Below are 21,812 nucleotides of genomic sequence, written 5' to 3' on the forward strand. Positions count from 1 at the left end.
ACATCTCCGTAACGCTATCACGCTTACCAAATAACCCTGTGACGAAACGCGCCGCTCTTCTTTGGATCTTCTCTATCTCCTCCGTCAGACCGATCTGGTACGGATTCCACACTGATGAGCAATACTGAAGCATAGGTCGAATGAGTGTTTTGTAAGCCACCTCCTTTGTTGATGGACTACATTTTCTGAGGACTCTCCCAATGAATCTCAACCTGGTACCCGCCTTACCAACAATTAATTTTGTATGATCATTCCACTTCAAATCGTTCCGCACGCATACTCCCAGATATTTTACAGAAGTAACTGCTACCAGTGTTTGTTCCGCTATCATATAATCATACAATAAACTTCTGGCAACTGTACATTCTCGTGACCACCGCTGCCAGAAATCATGTACAGTTGCTACATTCGTGTTAAGTCTTTCTGCAGTATCACAGAAGAAACAACCAGCTTCTCGTAGCCCTATTATATGACCTCGTTCAAACTCAGTGAGATATTGACAATGTCGTCTTTGTCGCCTTGAAGGCATTCTTAACTAACATCAACTCACCACGTCCAGTCTCAAAGGTACCTAACGGTCATAACCATTACAGCACGTATTTAAAACAAATCTGACTTGCGTCCTCATAGTAATGCTGCTAGCCTCGCTCTTACGCGAGTGACGCGAAATCATAACAGATATGTTTCAGCTCTAGAAACACGCCTACCAACTTTGGTTTATGTCGCACAAGTCCTTCTTGGTACTGCGATTTTTTTTCTGTCTGTGTATACACCAAGTGGCCCACGCAAGCTGTGCTTTGTAGTTTTATGTTTCCCACATACGTTAATGCAAGAAGGGTTGCCTCATCATTCTTGTCCAAAGGGTATGTGCACGGACAAGCGAACCTCCAGTGCACTGTGCCTTCTTACGGGACTACTGGTGCGTCCCACTTATGCAGTGTCCCATATATTCTGTTATTACTGTTCACTGCGCATGCCATTACGTCATAATTTAAAAAAAGATAGTTCATTTCATTCGTCACTTCAGGAAAAAGGAGAGGGAACCTTATTTTAATAGGTTACTGCGGTGGAGGGAAAGCGTAAACTCTGTTGTCTATTATGTGCCATGATTGGTGGTCACCGGCGAATGAGAAATTGGCTCCTGTTTACCTAGTGCTGGACGTCGGCTATTTGTTTGCTCCTCTGTAAAATATTGCACCAGGCATAATGCAGACCGACGATGTATCCTGTTCTCAGGAACGAGATGAGTTAGTTGCTGGTCGTAAGTAGCTGGAAATCGCCCTGATTACTGTCAAGCGATTTAATGCTGCTGTGGAAGGGTGTGTCGAGGGGGGGGGGGCGTTGGGGGGGGGGGTGCTTCCCAGAATCAAGTACCACAGATACCGAAGGTAACTCATCTGTGGGTATTGTCTCTTCTACAGGGAATATAGTATCAATCATTAATCGACCACTTGACTGTGAGTGGTGTGCCAATGGTTGGTCTTGGAGTACTACAGGAGACAGAAGGTAAGGTTCTGTTCGAAGTGTTGTCTTCCAGCGAAACCGAAAGTGAGCCCGTAAGACTCAGTTCACTTGTTGGGAAGCGTGCTGAGTCCTGTATCAAAGGTGGACAAACACAAAAGGGTATGGGTCTATTAACCGTCTGCAGTTCAAATGTACGGTGAATGGGGGAATGAATGGGGTACGGACACCATGTGCACTCGATGTGTAGGCCGGGGGCCTCATCTTACATGTTGGAGAAGCTCTTCCAGCAGCCATTGAGGGAACAGGGTGTAAACAACTGTAGGTTGTTTACATGTTGGGTCAAAAAATGCCTTCCGTTTGGGCTATGAGGTTATACTTGCATCATACGACTGGCAGATAGGGTTGACAATACCAGCCTTGCTCACCGAATTTCAAAGAAGCTCACAATCTGCAGCGTTTCCCCCAGATTTAATTGCGATCGGCTAGTTGTGGGTCGAGTGTGGAAGCCTTGAGTCAGGGACTGCGAAGGTTCTGTGACAATCTAGGCTGTCACTTCCCGGAGTTGCTCCATAGGGTTGAGAACTTGCAGGTTCCCGCAAATGAGTCAGGTGTACACTACATCGGAGGCTGCTGCCTAGTTGGCTGACTGTGTGTGGTGCGCACACAAGGCCTTCTTTTCTAGATTAGGCAGCCCTCCATCCAGTCTAGATAATGATAGCTGTAGAAGACTCGGAAGTATGAATGTAAAATCCAAATAATTTCCCCCTCCCCCCTGACGGCGAGAATGTTGGAGTCCTAGTGGTTAACAACCGAAGCATTCGCAACAAAGTGCCAGAATTTAAGCACTCCTGAAAATCAGTGAAGTTCACGTAATACCTGGTACAGAAATCTGGTTAAAACCATAGTGAAAAAATTTATGGGAAAAAGGATAAGCTAATGGGAAACGGAGGTGGAGTTTATATCGCAGCAGACAAGAAACTCATATCTACGGAGATGGAAACTGAAGATAGGTGTGAGGTGGTTCTGACAAGACTCAGTATCAGGGGTGTGTATAAAATTGCAAGTGGATCTTCGTATCGGCCACCAGACTCACTTCCTGATGTAACCGAAAACTTTAGAGAAAACCTCAGTTCATTAGTACTTAACTTCACTAATCATACTGTAATTAGCGGGGGAGTCTTTAATCATCTTACAAGCTATAAGAATAATCAGAGTTTTGTTAGTGGTGTACATGGCAAATCATCCTATGAAACGTTACTAAATGACTTATCTGAAAAATACCTAAATTACATACGTCGGAACTTCACTCATGATGAAAACATATTGGAACTAATGAAAACAAAGAGATCTGACCTCTTTGAGGATTTAGTAACATTTATTACCAAAGTACAAATGGCAAATAAAACCAGTAGAAAGATTTTTATAATCAGTAAGTTAGATAAAAAACAATACTGTCATATATCAACAAGAAACAGGAGCATGTAGATGAAGTGTGGCGCAAGTTTAAAAACTTTTGGTCACATGCTTCGTGTGTCTCTCATTACGATGAATACGCCTTTTTGTGCGGCACTGCAATGAAAATACTGATTACATTTACTCGTAAAATTATTTACGATGGTTCGGAGAACAACAGATTATACCCAGGACAAAAGTCCGTAAGCATGTGATTATTTAGTTAATTGCATCTTGCGCAAACTGTGTGATGTAAAGGAAGTGAAACGGCTGCAGAATCTCAGCAGTTCAATTTTAATGTGTTCCAAGAACACGACCGGTAAGCTGCGGTAAGCCCACCTGATTCTTTAATGCAGTCTCCAGCCTCATCTTAACGGGGCGCCTGTATAATCAGGTATTCACTTTGCTCGGTAAAAAGTCTTTGCTGAAAGCATGTTTCGCTACAGTATTAAGAATACGTTTCCCTTGTACTAATGCAGTCTGTGAAGTTTTGAACATTCTGTGGAAAATGAGGCAGTTTGGAACAATGGGAGGATGAAGTAGTCGCGACGTTTGGTGTTAAACACTCTGACAATCAATTAAATGTAAGTGCTTACTCATCCGCTTGCGTAATACGAAAAGTGCCACGTTTTTAAAAATTCAATTCGCCTTTGCTTATTGATGATATTAAATGGCACGACTAAGCGTGGAAATACCGTCAGGTGCCGTCACACCATGAACTTTGGTGGGTTGCATCTGCAATAACAGCCACAACAGTCGGTTTCATACTTTCTGGCTATAAGGAAATTATAAGAATGTGTCAGGAAAGATTAGATCCGTATGGAAATACACAAACTCTATAGGCAAACCACTACAAGATAAAAAATGTATACTTATTTCACGAAAAAAGAACTAGCACACTGTTAAAAATACATGGTACTGAAATGAACTTCGCACCACAGATACGGTAATTGACTATGCAGAAGTGTTTAAGATTACGCAATCGTATGTGATGTATGACTGAAAATTCGAGCGAACTCCTCACGTAAAGTGCAGCATGAAATCAAGGACGACCTGAGTACGCTTCTGCATGCGAGTCCAAGTAACCTCAACAGTGATTACTGCAGTGTCATAAGAAATAAAACATCTCCATGAATGGAAGTAGGAGAGAGGGCGATGATTGATAGAGATTAGGACACCTATTGACCCTTCTCACTCCCGGAAATTTTTTTCTAAAAGGTTTTATGTTTTTATTTACATCAATTTCCTTATCTCTGAGATAATTGTTAGGAAATAAAATAGCGTGAAAACAGTGTGAAATGGCGAGGGAAATACTATGTTAAGGCAAGGAACTTCTCACTTGCCCGTTTGTTGGCTACCCCACATGGCTGCACACTCCGACTGACCAGCTGCAGATTTCAGCCAGGTAAAAGGGCACATTCATGTTTCACAGGCTGAGCGTAACTTCTGTCAACAAAAGATCTGACGCGGTTCTTGAGTTAAGAAGCAAAACACGAAATTGAGTGAGGCGAGGCAGAAATAACCCCCCTCCCCTTTTCCTGTCTTCCTTTCGCGAATGGTGTGTGGGAAAGACGACCGTCGGGAGAATTCCATACGGGTTCTACATCTACATCTACATCCATACTCCGCAAGCCACCTGACGGTGTGTGGCGGAGGGTGCCCTGAGAACCTCTATCGGTTCTCCCTTCTATTCCAGTCTCGTATTGTTCGTGGAAAGAAGGATTGTCGGTATGCCTCTGTGTGGGCTCTAATCTCTCTGATTTTATCCTCATGGTCTCTTCGCGAGATATACGTAGGAGGGAGCAATATACTGCTTGACTCTTCGGTGAAGGTATGTTCTCGAAACTTTGACAAAAGCCCGTACCGAGCTACTGAGCGTCTCTCCAGCAGAGTCTTCCACTGGAGTTTATTTATCATCTCCGTAACGCTGTCGCCATTACTAAATGATCCTGTAACGAAGCGCGCTGCTCTCCGTTGGATCTTCTCTATATCTTCTATCAACCCTATCTGGTATGGATCCCATACTGCTGAGCAGTATTCAAGCAGTGGGCGAACAATCGTACTGTAACCTACTTCCTTTGTTTTCGGATTGCATTTTCTTAGGATTCTTCCAATGAATCTCAGTCTGGCATCTGCTTTACCGACGATCAACATTATATGATCATTCCATTTTAAATCACTCCTAATGCGTAATCCCAGATAATTTACAGGATTAACTGCTTCCAGTTGCTGACCTGCTATTTTGTAGCTAAATGATAAAGGATCTATCTTTCTGTGTATTCGCAGCACATTACACTTGTCTACATTGAGATTCAATTGCCATTCCCTGCACCATGCGTCAATTCGCTGCAGATCCTCCTGCATTTCAGTACAATTTTCCATTGTTACAACCTCTCGATACACCACAGCATCATCCGCAAAAAGCCTCAGTGAACTTCCGATGTCATCCACAAGGTCATTTATGTATATTGTGAACAGAAACGGTCCTATGACACTCCCCTGCGGCACACCTGAAATCACTCTTACTTCGGAAGACTTCTCTCCATTGAGAATGACATGCTGCGTCATGTTATCTAGGAACTCCTCAATCCAATCAAACAATTGGTCTGATGGTCCATATGCTCTTACTTTGTTTATTAAACGACTGTGTGGAACTGTATCGAACGCCTTGCGGAAGTCAAGAAACACGGCATCTACCTGTGAACCCGTGTCGTCCTAGTCACTTGGCGAGACGTGTGGGAGAGGAAGTAATACGGTGCTTGTACCTTCCTGGAATGCACACTCTCAGACTTTTAACAGCATATGTCTCTGTAATGCACAATTCGTCTCTCTAGGCGTTACCGAGCTGGGTGGCCCTGTGGTTACGACACTGGATTCACACTCTGGTGGACGGCCTTTTTTTAACTAGCTTTATACAGCCATCTCAACATTGAAAATGGTGTATTAAAGTTTGTTGTGACTCTCCAGACTAGACATTAGATTAAGTCATACCCTGATGCGAAGTTACAAAGGATTAACAAATTACTGATTCCGACATAAGACAAGTCTTACAACCACAACATACTGAAACGAGTAAACAAGGTGAAAATGTAACACAGCACACTGAGTGAGAGCAGTGCTACAAAAGAAAAAAATCGCTTCTGTACTTTTGGCAAGATCAATGTGTATTAGTATGGTATTAAAACCTTGTGGTAACACAATAAGAAGTGATAAACCGCCGTTGGTACACATTCGGTATATTCCCAGTGCAATCAATATTAAGGACTAGATATCTAAATCTACAATAAAATGTTCTTTTGTATGTCCTGCAAGAATTGTTTCAAAAGCTGAGATAGAAAATTGAATATTTGTCCAAGATTATAAGTACCAACTAGGCAGAACATTAAAACAATAGGACGGTAAGTTGAAATCCGCCTCCGGCTACGCACATTCAGGTTTTCCTTGATTTCCCTAAACTGTCCTAGGCGAAAGGGCACGGCCAATTTCCTCCCTCATCCTCAAAAAAGCAATCCTAGCTCTTACTACGTCTCTAAAGACCTTGTTGTCGACGAGACGTTAAACACTAATTTCCTTCCTTCCATTTTTTCTTTCCTCTTGTGGCGACTGACACTACAGTTTGTTGAGTATCTCCGTAATGGTTTCGCACCCGCTACAAGGATCCTGTGAAGAAACGCACCTGTATTCGTTGGGTCTTGTCTCTCCTTTTCATTGATTGAACCTGGTATGAGTCCCAGAGTGACGAGCAATACTCAAGAATCGACTGAACAAATGTTTTGGATGCATTACATTATGAATTAGATTCTCCCAATGAATATCAGCCTGGCGTCAGCTTTTCCTACAATTTGTTTTGTGTGGCCATCTTTCTTTAGGTCATTCCACATGACTACCCCTAGTTGTTTTACGGTAGATGTTGCTTCCAGGCAGTTATTTGTCACCGCTAGTGTAATCAGGCAGTTACTGGATCGCTATTCCTATTTATGCTCCGTACGGTATATTTATTTACGTTCAGATTCAACTGTCAGTCTCTCCACCACGCTGCAATCCTCTCAAGGCCTTCCTACTTTTCGCCACAGACGTTTGGCGTTGAAATATTGCTACAGAGAATAGCCTCACGCAGCCTCCAGGGACCCACTAGATCGTTAATATGTACTGTAAACTGTATCAGCCTTACAACATTTGCTCAGGTACTCCTGAAATTACCTTTACATTTGTCACTTTTGTTTCATTTCATGTGGCAGTTGTTCACTGTAGCTCTCTGCAGTTTTCCGTGCACCGAGGTGGAATACAGACATTAAATGCTGGTGCGCTACACACAGCGCGCGTCGGAGGCGTTTGGAATGCCGAAACAATTACTTGCTCGCCACCACCGCAGCCCGCAGCTGCTGGCGCTAAGAGTCGATGCAGGAGCGTCCGCACCGTTTCACCTACTCCTGCATCGAGAGAATTCTGCACTCAAAGTTGTATGGGTCGCTATGGCCACGAGATAAATAAATATAGGAAAAAGCTGATGTTTAATGTACTTCCTACGACGAGTGCATCAGATAAAGAGGGCAAGCTAGGATCGACTATTTACACAGAGACTGGCAGTTGATCTTGAACTCAAGTAAAAGTATCGTACGGCGCATAAGTGACCGTAGTGGTCTGGTGAACAGAGCACTTGGCAACGGTCCTGGAGGTCCTGGGTTCAATAACGGATAGGAGCCGAGACCAAGTCCCAGGTCAACTCAGCCTGCTGCACAATGTATACTGGAGAATTTCCCCGCAAATAAAATCCGGACGGGGCGCTTTGCCCGCCACCCTCCCCCTATTAGCGCCACGATGAAGAAGAGCTGCACCATAGTCTCACATTTTTGTTACACAGTGCGATAACGGTTCTCCAAGCCGACAGAAAGCTACATTTCCCATAAGATATCGGATGAATGTGAATAGTATCGTTTATATGGATTTTTAACGTAGTTTCTACAATAGGGGGTGTAAGTAGTGTCATAAAAATCTGTAATAACAAAAAAATTGTGCGGCATATCATTATTTAGTTTTCTAAGGACTTTGGGAGATATAAAACGCTATATTACAATGCAGTTTATTTACGGTTCTCTTGCGATATATATTTATTTAATTAAGAATTTCTTTCTTTTAGTTTTTTTAAGCTAGTAAACAGAAAAATACCTGACCCTTTGCAGAAACCTGTAGTATATGAACTCGGCTTGTAAGTAGGCTGTTTAGGTTTTTATGTTGGCAACGCCACGTAGCGCTCTGTATGAAAATCACTGACTGTGCTGTGTGCAGTCTGTGGCTGGTTTGCATTGTTGTAATATTTGATATTGTAGCGTTGGGCAGTTGGAGTTGAGCCACCAGCAGTGCTGGATGTGGGGAGAGAGAAGCGAGAGTTTTGAGATGTTAATATGATCGGACGAGCTGGACGTGTGTCCGTCAGAAAAAGGAAATTTGCCAAACTGGATGTCACAAATTATACATACATATTATGACTTTTGAACACTATTAAGGTAAATACATTGTTTTCTCACTATCAAAATCTTTCATTTGCTAACTATATGCCTATCAGTAGTTAGAACCTTCAGTAGTTAGAATCTTTTATTTAGCTGGCAGTATTGGCGCTCACTGTATTGCAGTAGTTCGAGTAACGAAGATTTTTGTGAGGTGAGTGATTCATGAAAGGTATAGGTTATTGTTAGTCAGGGCCATTCTTTTGTAGGGATTATTGAAAGTCAGACTGCGTTGCGATAAAAATACTGTGTGTCAGTTTAGTGATGATCAGAATAAATAAAGAGAGAAATGTCTGAGTACGTTCAGTTTTGCTCAGTTGTTTGAAAATCAAATAACGTAGAGGTTTTCCAGCACTGTCATTCATAAATTTTTTTAAGGGGACATTTCAAGCTATATAAAGTTTTCTTCACTACACTTCTAGCCAAATCAGTGAATGTGTAACATAGGAAAACTGTTTGGAACGTGATACCTATATAATTTAACGTATCAAATAAGCTACCAGATCTGTAGCTAAAGGGAAGACCATACAATCATGATAATAAAAAGTCAAAAGCAATAAAACTGTTTTCCAGCACAGAATAAACCAATCCCACAACTCTCGATGCATCCGAGCCACAAATCCAGAATATTCAACTCATTCACTTTTGAAGCAAAAGTAATTACACTTACAAAAACATTCTTGTATTAGAAACTTGAGTGAAGTGAAAGAATGTGCGAATCATTTGGCAGCTGTAATGTTACGCGTATTTAGGCGAACTAATCGGCCACCCAGTGTTGGTAAGAAATGAATTTTGTTGTGTGGCTGAACACTCGAGGCCCCAGGTCTCAGGGCGCCCCGCAGCAGATCCAGCTTCTGGCTAGGTGACGGTTCGAGCGAATCCAGGTACAAAGACTAGCAGCAAAGTACCAGATGTGGGTACATCACAGTACAGGGAGTTGTGGCGCCAGACAGTCGCTTAGGAGGGCAGACAATGCTCCAAGAAATGGCGGAGCGTCAGACAAGCTTAAAAGTGGAAAAGATACAGCTCTTTGAGTTTCCGTAATAACTCACAGCAAATATTAATGTAAATCTGGATACATTTGTGATCTCAGGAAGATGAGGAGCATCCAATGACACAACAGTACCGCAATATCTTTAAAGCTACAGAAGTCAATATCTCACAGCGAATAAACATTTTCACGAGATCCTCTGAATTAACAACTTTTAATAGCTTCAAGAAGCGTTATCTGCGACGGTAACATTGCACATCAGCTATCATCTCAGAAAGTTACGTATCTGTATCCATTTTCCAGAATCCATCTGCATCCATTTTATTTCTTGATTCACGACATCTTTCTTATCTTTTTCATTATGCCAATGTTTGTCAGAATACGGTATTCTCCACATTAACACAACAAATGAACACAGCATCAATACTTCATATTCTGTCATACTTGTGTTTTTATTTAATGAACAGTGTACTATTTTGCCAGTAACTTTATTCAAATGTTGATTGCAAGTGCTATTAAAAAAGTGTGCTAATTTAAAAGTGGTCAGACAGATGTGTTAGCAGACACCACAATTGAAATGAGAACAAAAAGACACCTCTGTTAAGAAGACATAAAAAATTAAGTGATACTTAGTGATAACCTGTAGTCATTGCACAAGAACATTGGCTTATTTATTTATGAACCAACTATTACTTACGTTTATTGTAAATAATCCGAATGTAACTGAATGCTTATAACATTTCTTGTATTTAAGTATTGTTATAATATATTAGTTTAGTGCAGGTAAGTGGTCAAGATGAGTCAGATCATGTCTAGAATGATGTATTTTTGGTGGGGACGGCCTTCAGCCAATGGACAAGCAGACAGTAGTGGAGCACTATGGGAGTCAAGTGGAGACTGGAACATTTCGAGCGACGAGCTCAAGTGAGCGATTTTGGACACTTATGTATCGAGTGCCGGAAGAAGGCAGACTTTTCTACGGTAACATGCGTGATTCAGTAGTATAGGTGGTTGATCTTGGGTGGTGAATGCCCAGTAGAATTCTATAACGTTTGACGGATCTCTAACTCATGAGAGATCAGAATGGGCCCAGAGTAGGACTAATTTTTTTTCGGTTAATTGACAGAACCGAGAATAGACAGAGTATGAGTGACTATGCTTTGTACCACGTGTGTTTATTTGTGAATCATCACGTTGTGTGATTGCAAATGGACTTAGTTTTCACATATCTTTGATGGCTACTTAGACTGGGGAATTTGCTACCATTCTCGTAACACTCTTAATGTAAAATTACTGCATTTGATAAGGGTATTTTCTGTCTGTATTTTAACTGAATACTGTAGGACCATTTCCCGTTCATTTGAGACATCCTTTCTTGAATGAACATTAAACAAACTAATTCTCTGTCGTCTACATCAGTTACAGACGTTACAGCAGAAACCTTGTTGTTAAATTAATCATTTAACTTATATTTTGTGTTTCTCTGTATTTTATTAATTCGCAATTCTAGCCAATGCATAGGCTTTTAGACTGCAGGATCACTGCTACAGGTTATTATTTGCACCGAATTAGCTGTGGGGCATTAAAAGCAGACGTGTGTAGCTCGACCCTATAAATACATCGAGTTACTTTTTGTAAACAGAGCAGTGCCTCGCTTAAGTATCTAAAATACGTGCAATATCAAGTAAAGGAGCAACTGGTTTGCTGATATGGACTGCTGTTTGGATGAGCCACTACTCAACAGTAGCCGTTAGGTACCATCGCACAGCATACAAAATTCTTCGGTGTCAAAGCAAATTTCTGTCATAATAATAATGGACAACAAAAGAAATATCTATTTGTCAAGCATGAAGTACGTTTTGCTACTATCATGCTTTAGGTGGAGTAAGATGTAGTTACATGCATATTAGAAAGTATTCCTTCTTGAATAAGTTGTAGCTTTTTTACTGAATAAGTGAAAGTGGTTGTTTTTACATTTATTTCTAGATCTGTCATGACTATTAATCATTTACTAATGCTTGGAAAGCAAAAATATAATATATGTTTCGTTAATTAAGTAGAAAAAAATAGTTAAAAACAAACAATCTTACTGCTGGATTTCTCGCCTATAGGGTGTCGGGGCTGTGTATGTTTGCGTTTGGTTGCACTCTGCCTAAAGTCACATCAGTGTCCCGGTATCTGGCTTGTGCCACATACCTTATCTTTTTACTTTATTGCACACAAATAGGGGATGCGACGCACTACTGTCCAATTACTCTATTTGTGGCAAATCGCTGGAATACTTAAGAGCAGCCGTCCGAAGAAACGTAAACTGAAATGGGCTCTTAAAACAAATTGTATGAGAAGTAGCTGCTAGGCTGAGATTCACTGAGAGAATCTTAAGAAAATGATGGATGTTCAACCAGTTGAGTACTGTTCATTATTCTACGATCCTTACCAGGCAGGACTAACAGAAAAGGTAGAGAAGATTCAAGGAACAGCGGAATGGTTCGACACGGGATGAATTACATGTCATGTGAGTCGGCGCGTCAGCGTTACAGAGACGCTCAACAAACTCTAGTGGCAGAAGCTGCAAGAGAGGCATTGAGTTTCACGGGGAGATTTACTACTAAAATCCCTCCGACGTACGTGCATGAAAGGAGCTCGACGAGAAAACCAAAGACATCAGAACTTATACGGAGCTTTTCCGACGATGATTCTTCTAGCACACTATTCATGAATAGAACAGGAAAGTGAGTATCCTCCGACACGCACCGTAATGTGACTTCTGGTATATATATTGGGAGAAGGACGGAGGAATAAATCGATAGTGTCCTTCTCAAAGGAACTACCCCTGCATATCAAGGGAATTACAGAAACCACTTGACACCTGCAATTCGGTGCTGAATGTCGATTTGAACCTCTGGTCTCCCCGGATGCGACTTCAGCGTGCCCATCAATCTCTAACGCGTTAAACATAGCGTGACCCTTCAGTTGCGCTGACGTTCTGCTACGGCGTTGGAACCACCACGAACTAGAGTCGCACGCAGCGTGAGTGAGTGTCGGCAAGTGTATGTAATAGGACGACGTCCGCGGCCACAGGCGTTGCAAGGCTTCTGCCGTGGTATTGGGTGGGCGCTGGAGGACCGCTACTGGTGAGATGGAAAAAGCGAGGACTGCGAGCCCTCTTAGCAGAAGGTGAGTAAAGCCGCTTGTTTGACATGAAGCCCAGTGAACATGATTGGTCTTCAACTTATTTATCACCGTCAGCCAGCTCATTTGCTGTTTTATAGACCTGCATACCAACCGCATGGAGAGATATTCACCGAGAAGTGTCTGATTCTATCGCACGACATTTAAAGTACATGGTGCGTTCACAGCATACTGTGTTCTCTATGTACGTAGTAAGTAGTGTATCTTCAGCTGTAGTCATTTATATCTCTCTCTTAATGTTTAATAATTGTCGGCATGGCTTAACGTGGAGATCCGTAGGGTTAGGTGATCCGTCTCATCGGATTAGGGAAGCTTGGGGAAGGAAGTCGGCCGTGCCCTTTCAAAGAAACCATCCCGGCATTTGCCTGGAGCGATTTAGGAAAATCACGGAAAACCTAAATCTGGATGGCCGGACGCGGGATTGAACCGTCGTCCTCCCGAATGCGAGTCCAGTGTGCTAACCACTGCGCCACATCGCTCGGTGGAGATCCGTAGGGCCTCGCTCAAGTAGTGATGAAAACGAGTTAGCTACCTTTATAAACCACAACGGCAATGAATCTGATATAAAAACAAGTGACGTCTTGAAGGCAGAATAATTTTGGGATCTGGAGTGGTGTGGAGAGAGTAGGAGACGCTGATGGGAGTACATCACGTTAATATGCAGGTGAGAATAGAAATACTTGATAGGTTACCTAGTGCTGGACTTGGACTCGAACCGAGACCTATAGTGTTTGCTATTCTTTTTACAAATGAATGTTTGGTAAACCCTCGTCGCCATTTCTGCAAAGGCCTCGTCGCTACTGCTGGGGAGGTCGAGTTGCCACTGTTGTTACGGTAGGCCGAGTTTGTGACATCGTGAAACGGCTTCTGGTGCAGTTCCCCTCTAAGACAATTCCTCCCGGCCACTATTATACAGCTATACCCCAGGGTCAGGTAACAAGGTAGGAGAACGAAGATTCTACAAGGCTCCAACAAATTAGTAACAAAGTCACACAAATGAGTTAAAATGTTTACTTATTTTTGTGACTTGTCGAATAATGTCGTCTGCAACACTGCATACAATATAACACATAATAGGCCCTCAATGGCTAAGTGCAAATAATCGTAGGTAAACTTCATAGTACATAGCAAATGCAAATTACAACTGTCTGTTCGATTCTAAGAGTTCACTAAACGACGCTCCCTGTCTAACTCAGCCCTGGATGATGATCTATAACGAAGTGTGAGAGCTGCTCTTCTATCTTCCGAGTAGGCTTCTGTCCGTTGTCGTCCGGTCATTAGCCGATTGTACTCGGTCGGCAACTGACCGTGGTGAAGTCTTTATCTTCATCCTCAGCGCCCTATGGTACTGGCACCAGCTCGCATCTCTACGCCTGTGGTGCTTTTTCCCTGGCTGTGTCTTGATCGGACGACACAGCAGAATGAGGTATTGAATCGTGTCTCAAAGGCCACATCGGAGCTCTAGTCTGTCGATCTTTGTCTCGAAATTTTAATTGTTCAGGAAATTTGAAAATGTTTTACACGCCGATTCAGAGAGAAACATTCATTTAGGAAACGAAAGCGTCCTTTGTACCAGGAATGATAGTGTAGCAAGGTATTGAGAAGAACGTCTATGAAATATGCGGCTCATATCTGCGTTACTCATACTGTAACAGCATTAGCTTCCAGATATAACTGTCTCTGTTCGACTCTCCGTTTTCCGCACAGTGTTAATCTACAGGGAAGTTTCACAATTTGTTCTCTTTTCTGTTTTTTGTCTTCTGACTAGCTTATGTCTCGTATGACAATGGTGAGTGAAGTCACTGTTGTGTCGGACGCAGGTAACAACTTTCTGGGAACCGTCGTGTCTCGCAATACAACATAATGTTTACCTAGTGAATGGAAGACAAGAACATAAATAAGAAAACCACCATACACTTTTGCAACGCCAAGGAATGTTGTCTGTGTGGTTTCTTGATTACACCAGTCATTCGCTACAACTCCCAGATAACCAGATTGCAATTACGAAATTTTAAATCCTCCACCGTCTAGGTCATTATCATAAAAAAGAAATCCAGGAAAAAATACAAGACATTGTCCATCAGGGACCAAAAGCTACCTCGATATGGATAAAGTTTCTACAACTGAAAATCCTTCATACGTATCTGATCTTGCTGATTTCTACTCGTATTTTAAATGGCTTAGTTTGAGGAAATGACGGAAAGAAAACATAGCCGTTGATTGCAAATTCAGAAACATTTTGAAAGATTGGGCTAACATTAGCGCACTTGTCTGAACGTACAGGAGGTACTTGTGACTCCCAGTGACGCCAGTACAATAAATTATTGGTTCTTATGTTGTTCTCTAGTTATGATTCTGTTTTGTGTTTGAAAGAGTTGTCATATTTCATTGAGAAAATTGACTGTCTAAATGGTTGATCGAATAAAATCTCTTTGAGTTCTGACATTACTTTTCTAGTACAAAAAGTAATCCTAAAGCACTGTGTGGAATATATTGGTATCGAACAGTTAATCATATATTAATAAGGACTGAACATGTTCCTTGAACGGGATACCGGTAGTGTTACGGAATATGGTAAAACTTCATCACAAGGCTCGTATAGCCCCTAATTAGAAAAGTTCTAAAGCTGAAGAGACACAACAGTCGAACAAATCCTCCAAGTGTCTTCGACATCAACAAAACGACCACTAGGTGTGTGACTACCCCTAGACCCCGCACATGTTTGATATTTTTTTCTTTTCCCAATCATCCTCTATTTTTGCTCAGTAGAGTGTTTCAGCAATGTCACGTTAAAAGACGCTATGACGTTACATTGTACGACCATGCAGGTGAACTGTCCTGCCAATGGTTTTCTACTGAGCACAGTTGTCACAACGTTTTGAAAAAAAAGTGGGTATGTCCCCGACATTCTGACTGATACATTGGCCACAGCATCAATGAGTTCAGCCATGTCAAGAAATATTTCATTGTATGTTGAAATTTCACGTTATTTCTCATTTAGTCAAGCTAATTGTGGAGTGAATAAAAAAAAGGAATTGTCACATTTTCTGGATGTTATCGCCGGTACAAGACAATCTCTGGTTGAAATCTACTGAAATTGACTGCCTATACTAGAAACTACAAATTTCCCATCCATAACTACATGATACATATTAATCTGATTTACATCTTAGCACATGGATGGCGATAAACGAAAAGTAAAAGTCGTTCTCAGAGCAGAAAATAAATTATCTTCCGGAAGAAATACACAGTGACAGCTAATTTATCAACTGACATTGCCAGTTTTCAATTTCTATAGGGTTACTGTGATCGATCCCAGCGTCCTATACAGATACAGACATAATTTTGAAAATTATTAGCCGGCCGGAGTAGCCGTGCGGTTCTAGGTGCTACAGTCTGGAACCGCGCGACCGCTACGGTCGCAGGTTCGAATCCTGCGTCGGGCATGGATGTGTGTGATGTCCTTAGGTTAGTTAGGTTTATGTAGTTCTAAGTTCTAGGGGACTGAGGACCTCAGAAGTTAAGTCTCATAGTGCTCAGAGCCATTTTGAACTACCTGCAGGCCATTGAATCCTTACTATACGATAGCCGGCCGCGGTGGTCGTGCGGTTCTAGGCGCTCCAGTCCGGAGCCGCGCTGCTGCTACAGTCGCAGGTTCGAATCCTGCCTCGGGCATGGATGTGTGTGCTGTCCTTAGGTTAGTTAGGTTTAATTAGTTCTAAGTTCTAGGGGACTGATGACCACAGCAGTTGAGTCCCATAGTGCTCAGAGCCATTTGAACCTTTGAATCCTTATTCAGAAATAGAGCCATGAAAACTAACTTCAGTGTTCGCCATGAATTTCTTCCAGAATCCAGCCTCAGATGTTCCATTACTCTCCACCCTATTTACATCTTATCGTATAGAAAAAAAAATGGCTCTGAGCACTATGCGACTTAACTTCTGAGGTCATTAGTCCCCTAGAACTTAGAACTACTTAAACCTAACTAACCTAAGGACATCACACACATCCATGCCCAAGGCAGGATTCGAACCTGCGACCGTAGCGGTCGCTCGGTTCCAGACTCTAGCGCCTGGAACTGCCCGGCCACTACGGCCGGCTATCGTATAGTAAGATAGCTTCTAAAAATTACGTAATTGAGGCAGTTACATAATATTTGGTACGTAGGCCATCCACAAATGACAGGTATGATAATTTTGAGATCCTCTTCAGTTTTACTAATTATTTATTCAAACCTCGCCTGGTTTCGGGATTGTATAATCCGATCTTCAGATGTACGAAATTGCTGTATTTGGTAACACGTAACATGTGGTCGGCCAGTCAGTGCAACAGCTCAGATCACTGCTTGTTGCCGGAAACTGTCCGCCGCCGGAAGCGAATCTCTCTAAATTAATTATGAGGCAGTTACGTAATAATTAACACAAGGTTTCAGTACATCAAGGAGGAAACGTAAGTTTAACTTCGCACTGACTTTTAAGTCATTAGGGACGGGAGATTAGCACAGTTGACACCTGGCTCGTGGTAACGTGACCGAGCGAGGTGGCACAGTGGTTAGCACACTGGACTCGCATTCGGGAGGACGACGGTTCAATCCCGCGTCCGGCCATCCTGATTTAGGTTTTCCGTGATTTCCCTAAATCGCTTCAGGCAAATGCCGGGATGGTTCCTTAGAAAGTGCACGGCCGATTTCCTTCCCCATCCTTCCCTAATCCGAGCTTGTGCTCCGTCTCTAATGACCTCGTTGTCGACGGGACGTTAAACAGTAATCACCACCATCATCGTGGTAACGTTTTTTCCCAGTGCCTACAGCTTCGTCTACTTAAATGAAATGCGTGTGAACGAGAGCGGCTACGGGATTCTCAGCCATTCAGAAACCTTTAGAGAAAAAAAAAATTCATGTAACCATAACGCAAACATCGGCGGAATTGCTGCTCCACCCACATTTCGTAGGATAATCCTCGTAACATACATCGATAAGTTGATTCAAAAATACCCTTGTTGTAGTGAAGTAAGAAAGATGATAATTCACTGTCGTTGCTGTTAATGACGGAACGCTGACTGAGTCGGATAAAGATAGATAATGATTTGGGCCTTTACCTTGTTAATGAATCTTCCTGGAATCCTCTTCAAAAAATCTATAAAATCTATGAGAAAGCTGTAAACAGATTGATGATATAAATTTTTTCTGTGTAATGGAATAAGTCTTCTTGAAATACATTTATGATACTGGAGCAGAGTCACTGGAACAGTACAGATGCAATGAACCACGAATGAGTAGTGGACTCAAATAGTTCTCTAATGTCAACTGAAGTAAGAAAGAATAATGATGGTCACTGAGGTGTAGCGTTTGTGCTGGGGTTATTTGGAGATACATTCCGGGTAATGAAGAAATACCCCATGAGAAGAGCACAGCGTAATTTTCAAGGTGCGTCATAAAGATCTCTAATGAAGTATGATGAGAAAACGTATGTACTAGGGGAGTCAGAAGGTTCACAGAAAGACAGACGAGTGGCGCTCCACTTACGGACAAAATGGCAGCTCCTAGTTAGAGGGTTTACAACTTAGCAAAGCAAATATGTCTCTTTTGAGCCCGACCTTCCACTCCTCGCCATTGGGCGTGCTTTCTACATTCTAACCACAATTACGAAAGTAGACAGATGTCTGGATATTCTGAAACACAGAATAGGTAGGAAGGCTGAACACAGATCAACGAAATAACAGTGGGAAGGATAATGCGCCTTAAGTGGAAAGAACCATTCTATTATTGTGATAGACTCGCTTCGCTTGGTTTTTATTTTCATTTGTTATCTGAGAACATTCCAGATCATTCGAGAATACAGCAAAAATGAAATTTAAAAAATCATTAAAATGTTAGTACGTCACGCTGGAAAGGTTTTCTAGCATGCTCCAAAATACTCTCCACCACTCTTAAATCCACTGATGTATTCAGCAATACCATAATTTGAAATGTGATCTGCCAATCACTTCTTCATGGAACACCGAAAACATTCCAAGGCACTCCAGAACGTTAACAAAATTCGGGAACTTTCTAGAAAATTCTAAACTCTAGAACGTCCGAAAATGTTTTAGAACATTCTAACACATTCGTCAACGTTCAAAAATATTCATAAAAGCTCGACAATATAGGTAAATATCGAATTTTCTCCCTTAAAACACATAATGATGTGAAAGAGGCGGAAGATGTCCTGGTGACCACCACAGTATGATAGCGACCACTTCAAACATTGATTTCTACAGGAACAGGACAGCTACCACCGCACAATCACTATAGTACGCAACAGGGGAACTAAGGAAAGAATGCAGAATTTATAAACGTGTACTAAATCATCATTTTCACAATATAGATACATTTAATTTAGTGAAAGAAAACTTCGCTTCGTTTGCACTATATTTCATACTAAATCAACTTATTCTATCACCATACTTGCTTATGAACTACGTTTGTCATCTCATCATTTGTTGCGTAGGTACATAAATTCCTTGGGTTTCCCATCCTTAGAGCAAGCTTAGATCGGCGAACGCAGCGCCCACAAACGCAGAAGTGCCGCCTATGTTGAGACATTTTTTATTATGTAGTGCTGTGCGCAAGGTACTACCAACATAAACCACAAAGATATTGCCAGTATGAGCCCACTTACCAGTATGACTTTGCACTCTTTTAGTACGGATTCATGCACTGATTCGGTTGGGAAGGCTTGTCTTAAGACTGATGGCCTCAAATGTTAAGTCCAATAGTGCTAAGAGCCATTGAGAGCTAGTCTTAATACCCTTGTATCCTCGCCTGAGGCAAGCTGACCTCCATTTGTTATAAATGGTCCTTGATGTTTTTTATACGTACTGGGACAGAGTAGACGTCCGACCTGGTTCCACATATCATTTATCAGAGGAAAATCTGGGGATCTTGCCGGCCACAAGAATACTTCAGCATCACGCAGACCATTAGTAGAGACACGTGCGATGTGTAGATTGGCAGTATCATGTGTACACTGTCGCATGAGATGTAACACATGGGGACGAAGGATGTAGGTAACGTAATGTTGTGCCGTCAAAGTTCCCTCAGTCACTGCCAGCCATGGCCTCAAGCCATAACCGATGTTTCCCCACGCCATAACACCGCTATACCTTTCCAAAACAATGGCAGACTCCGACCTCTCCCCTGGCTGTTGCCATAATGGCCAAAAGGGTTTATGCAGGATAGTACGCAACCGCGATTCATCGCAGAACAGAATGCGACGCTATTCATCAGCAGTCCACGCCTCCCGGTCACTGTTTTACTCCAAACGCAACCTACGCCTGGGGCGGTAAATCTTTAGTCCAGCTGCTGTCAATCCCAACCAGTGGTGCAGAATGGCATAGAATATTGCAGGGCGTCTATTATTTGTTCTCGCGTGGTCGACCGTCACCGTGATGACGACCGTGCCTGCACTCACTTTTCCATGCAGTCCATCATCGGGTCGCTGGCACATCCGAATGGCGCACAATCCGCCCCGCTAATTTGGATACTGCACGATTCGTCCATCCAGCTAAATGGACGGCCACACTGAGGTCCCATTAAAACTCTGTCAGAATTTGATAACTCTGTCTCAAACCAGTAAACGGCATCTCAGTGTACTTCAGTGATTACTCAACATCTGGCGCCGTTCACTCCCGTTGTATACCCCACCAGGCCATGTAACAACACTAAGTATGAACGACACAAAAACCCACTGGTGACCGTTCTCCATGTCACAGGCCACTGCAGTGTTAATCATTTACACTCTCGCTGACGGTATGCACGTATACGAAATAATATTGACAACCGCCCATGTCTTCTGAGCGCTTCATTTCTTTTAGTCAGGTTGTATATACAGGGTGTCCCTCCTTGGAGTCGTCAGGCGTATTTCCTCTGATGCATCGATACATATTTTCAGTTTCATTTGGCAATATGTAGCTGTAGTTATCTCAAACAAATACGACTCATTACATATTTCATGCGATACCTAGTGTTGTAGAAAACAGTGGTTTATTTCCCGTTACGAACAAAATTAGCACCAGCAGAACGAAAAACATTCGGGAAAGATTCATATAAGTTCATTGCAAGTCTTCAACAGAAACCCACGCAGACAAAAAATTAGCAAATGCCAGAGAAAAGAGTCACCACCTGAACAGGAACAAAATGGAAAGAAGAAAAGACAACAATCCACGGAGAAGAAATTAGAGATGGTTGGAAACTGAAGGTTGAATCATAAAGCGTTGCGCGATCCGGTAGGGTCTCAGTTACAGCTAATATAAATTACATGATTTTAAATACACTTCTAATTTTTTTTTCTGTAGAACTTTAATACTTATTTCAGTGTCTCACTTTTTGTGCTTGCTTTTTTCACTGATTTTCTTACGTTATTTTATTCATTTGAGACATGTAAAAAATGGTTCAAATGGCTCTAAGCACTATGGGACTTAACTTCTGAGGTCATCAGTCCCCTAGAACTTAGAACTACTTAAACCTAACTAACCTAAGGAGATCACACACATCCATGCCCGAGGCAGGATTCGAGACATGTAAAATTTATTAATATTCATGAGAGGGAAATGTACAGTTTGGCTAATGAGTTTTTGGCTGATCGATGTTATGCAGGAGTGGTGTTGTTGCACCATTTGGACTGGTGGAACTCAGCTTCCACACTCCAGGAAGAAGCAGCAGCAGCAGTAGTAGTGGTAGTTATATAATTTATTCATAAATCGCTTTTACAGTGATATTGGATACGTGATGGTATTACAGTTTGAAAAGGTATTTCCATTTTTAAAGGTCTATTTTGACAAGTATGGGACAAGAAGTCGGCCGAAGATTTTTAATAGGAATTATCCAGACATTTGCCTGAAGTCATTTAGAGAAACCACAGAAAACCTGAATGAGGATGATCAGATCAAGACTGAAGCCTCCACCCTCCAGAATACAAGGCTAAGTATTTAAAGCAATGCTATGTCATTATGTTTATCCCTAGTGTACCATACTGTTTTACAATGAAGTTATTTAAAAATGTAAAAGGCTAGTGCTGCATTGTCCATTCATTTCTCAATCCCAATCACTGCACACACCACACACATTGTTTCATAATGTACCACTACACGCACTGTCGGTTGATGTCAGGATCATAGCAATGATGGCTGATTTCCATTTTGTGTACCGCAATTTCCCATTTGGTAGCCTG

The sequence above is a fragment of the Schistocerca serialis genome, chromosome 3, assembly GCF_023864345.2.
Source record: "Schistocerca serialis cubense isolate TAMUIC-IGC-003099 chromosome 3, iqSchSeri2.2, whole genome shotgun sequence".
In the NCBI taxonomy this organism is placed as follows: Eukaryota; Metazoa; Arthropoda; class Insecta; order Orthoptera; family Acrididae; genus Schistocerca; species Schistocerca serialis.